The sequence below is a fragment of the Camelina sativa genome, chromosome 16 (genome assembly GCF_000633955.1).
Source record: "Camelina sativa cultivar DH55 chromosome 16, Cs, whole genome shotgun sequence".
Classification (NCBI taxonomy): domain Eukaryota; kingdom Viridiplantae; phylum Streptophyta; class Magnoliopsida; order Brassicales; family Brassicaceae; genus Camelina; species Camelina sativa.
In genome coordinates, this window is record NC_025700.1 from 14,603,578 (window position 1) to 14,606,743 (window position 3,166).

A 3,166-nucleotide genomic window follows, 5' to 3' on the forward strand; every position below is an offset into this window, starting at 1 on the left:
TAAAACTAAAAACATAGTTAAAAATAAGAATACAAAGAATACATCATACTACTAAAAAAAGAAAGTAAATATTGGAAATGCACAAACATCAAGGGTTAATGTTTGAAGCGACGGAGAAGGAGGTTGCTTTGCTTTCCCAAGAAGTCTTTTGCTTTTGAGATGAATGTTGAAGATTTTGACCTGAAGCAAACTGCAAAGACCGAGACAAGGAGAAAGGAAGCTGAGCTGATGGAAGCATTTCTTAAGGAACTTAAGGCGAGGGAGAATGAGCTCAGATTGCCTAATGACACCATCAGAGAGAAATTAGCTGAGCTGGAGAAGAAATAAGTTTGCTTAAATATACATAAACTGGATTTAACAAACACAAACGAGGGAGAATGAGCTCAGGCTGCTTACATACCTTGAAGCGAGGGAGAATGAGCTCAGGTTGCTCACATATACCTCCTAAACTCGATTTAATAAACCCAAACAACTTTGGTTAACAACTGTGAGTCTATATGGTCACATGAATTCTCTTATGAACTGGATTCCCTTGGACTTAGCTCAAGCAAATATACCTTAGCCCTGGAGCGCCCAACATGAGAAGGACGAAATAGATATTGCCTATTCAGGTTACTGACTTCAATAGTGTCCATTTTAATCTGTAACATCGAACAAGAACCAGGAAAAAGAACTTAACAGCGAACAAGAACCAGGAACAAGAACTTCACGAGCAGAACTCAAGCGTTACCTATAATTGGTTGGGCATTGACATGGACGATTGAAGGTAATAAGTAGGAAAGAGTCTTTCCAGAGCCAGTTTCAGCAATGCTAATAAGATCACGTCCCTTCATTGCCATTGGCTAGCCCTGAGATTGTATAGGCGTAGTAGGTTCAGTTAAACCAGCCTTCTTAATCTCTTCCAAAACATAATCTAGGCCAATCAAAAAACTCTTATCAGTAGATATATACAAAAGAACTTACATAGACATGTAAGTGAAACTGATCACAGTCTAAATCAAATGAAACAGAAGTCAAATCCAGTAGTAGTTCTTTTGGATATGAAATCAGCTTACCAGGAAAGCCAACATCACGAAAACTCTTGACAGGTTTGGTAATATCTCAACAACAGTAATTTCCCTCAGCTTACGATACTCTTCAACTTCTGCCTCAGTCATAGCCGCCACAGCCTGCGATTCGACATAGAAATTCTTCTCGAAAGGAGTCAAACCATCCAAATCTAGCTTCCTTGGAGAGTCATTGCCATCACTATCCTTTTTCATGCTTGATGTATGACTACATGAGCTTCCGTATGATGAAGCCCCACCAAACCCTGAGTCACTAAGAACACACAAATTTGAAAATGAAACAAACTCTTCTTCTCCAAAAGTAAACACCACAGAGAATCGAAAACGCTTAAAGCACACGAATTCGATCAAAATTAAGCCGGACTGGCTTCATACTCGGTACAAAGGAAGTGTATAGAGCAACTAAGTGGAAAAAAAATTCTGAGTTTTATCAATTTCAATACGAAAGCAAACACACACACACTTACCTTCGACGGTGTGTTGTATTCAGAGCGGTCAGCATCAAGTAATTTGGTTCGTTCTCGGAAGTAGTCTTTACGGGTAGGTTCCTCATGTTCAGGGATTCGACAGTGAATGAAGGCTACTCCAGAGCGTGAGTAATTACGAGATCTGAGATCCGCAAAAATGCTCTGGTACCAGATCTAAAAACTTGAGAGGATGAAAACAACGACAAGATGAAGATCGAATAGAATGAAACAGCGGGCGGAGGAGAGAAAGTTAATCGGCTAAAGAAGAGAAGGGGAGAAAGTTAATCAATCCCTCGTGAAGGAGACGAAAGAGAAACAAGAGCTGGAAAAAACCTTGTCCGTTGGATTAAATTAATCAACGGTTGATAGTGTAATCCATGTGTTTACATATCATCCAATAAAAAGCTTTCATTATTTAAAGAGTAATTTGTTGGATCAAAACATATATACTTTGCAATTCTGGGTTCATAATTCAGGAAATGACATTTGAAATTTATGATTTGGGACTTGGGGTTTTGAAATTTAGAAGAATATTAGACTTGATTTAGATTTAAAAATATTTTTTTTTAGGTTTTAAAATGACTAAGTTTAATAAATTTTGTAAGTATATAGTTTTTGGAAAGACTGATTTATATGTAAATACTAAATAGTTTTACATCTTGGTTTTATAGATATTCAATGGCTATATTTTGGGTGAATGATCTATGATTTAATTTCTATACATGAATTATAAAGGTTTTAAATTTAAGGTTAAGGGTTTTTGAGCATAAGTTTTGGGTTTATGGTTAAGTGTGTTGATAAAAATATAGGATTTGGAAAACTATAGTTTTTTGGGGTTAAGTTTGGAAAAATTAGTTATATACATATATATAATGGTTATGGTTTGGTTTTATGGTTTTTGAATTAATTTATAAGATTAAGAATTTAAACTTCAAAATTTAGATTTGATGATCTAGGTTTTGAAGTTTGGTTAAGGGTTTGGGGGTATAGGGTTTAGGGTTAAGATTTAAGATTTGGGGTTAAGTTTTGAAAAATTAGATTTTCTTTTAAGCATTAAAGCTTGGTTTTATGTATATATAAGAATGGCTATGTTTTAGTTTTATGGTTTAAGAAATAATTTCTAATATTAAGAATTAAATATTCAGGATTTAAACTTTAAGTTTATAATTTAGGTTTTGGAGTTTGGTTAAGGTTTTGGAGTTAAATTTTGAAAATTTATATTTTCTTAAATAGTGACTGATATACGACTTATTGGCGACCTTTACCATGAGTTGCATCTTAGTCGTTAATTTAGCGACTATTTAACAACTATATGTTCTGTTATACAATATAGTCATAAAATAGTTATTAAATTACGACTAAATTACCGACTACGGTAAGTAGTAGCAAAATAGTGACTATTATACGACTAAATTTTTGTAGTCGTAAAATTGTCGCCAAATAGTCGCTAAATAGTGGCTAAAAATGGCGACTACATATGTCGTCGCCATTTGTAGTCGGAAAAAGCATGTTTTCTTGTAGTGATTTTTAGTTAATCTAAGTAGATCCGAACTTCTTTAACTATATAATCGTATTTTGAGTGTATATTATAAACAAATGATTTTACGTACAGACAATTATGTGAGCAAAAAA

The 3,166-nt window shown here is 34.2% G+C and overlaps 1 long non-coding RNA gene across 2 annotated transcripts; it reads right to left on the reverse strand.

Annotated features, from left to right (window-relative positions):
* Nucleotides 1-2,371, reverse strand: LOC104750575. Of its 2 annotated transcripts, none has more exons than XR_761666.2 (5): nucleotides 1,535-2,369; nucleotides 1,056-1,320; nucleotides 731-913; nucleotides 401-641; nucleotides 1-280 (listed from the first exon to the last, which is right to left on the reverse strand). It is a non-coding gene; the product is annotated as an uncharacterized LOC104750575 (long non-coding RNA). The 2 variants fall into 2 exon arrangements; XR_761667.2 differs by having other exon boundaries at nucleotides 53-312; nucleotides 1,535-2,371.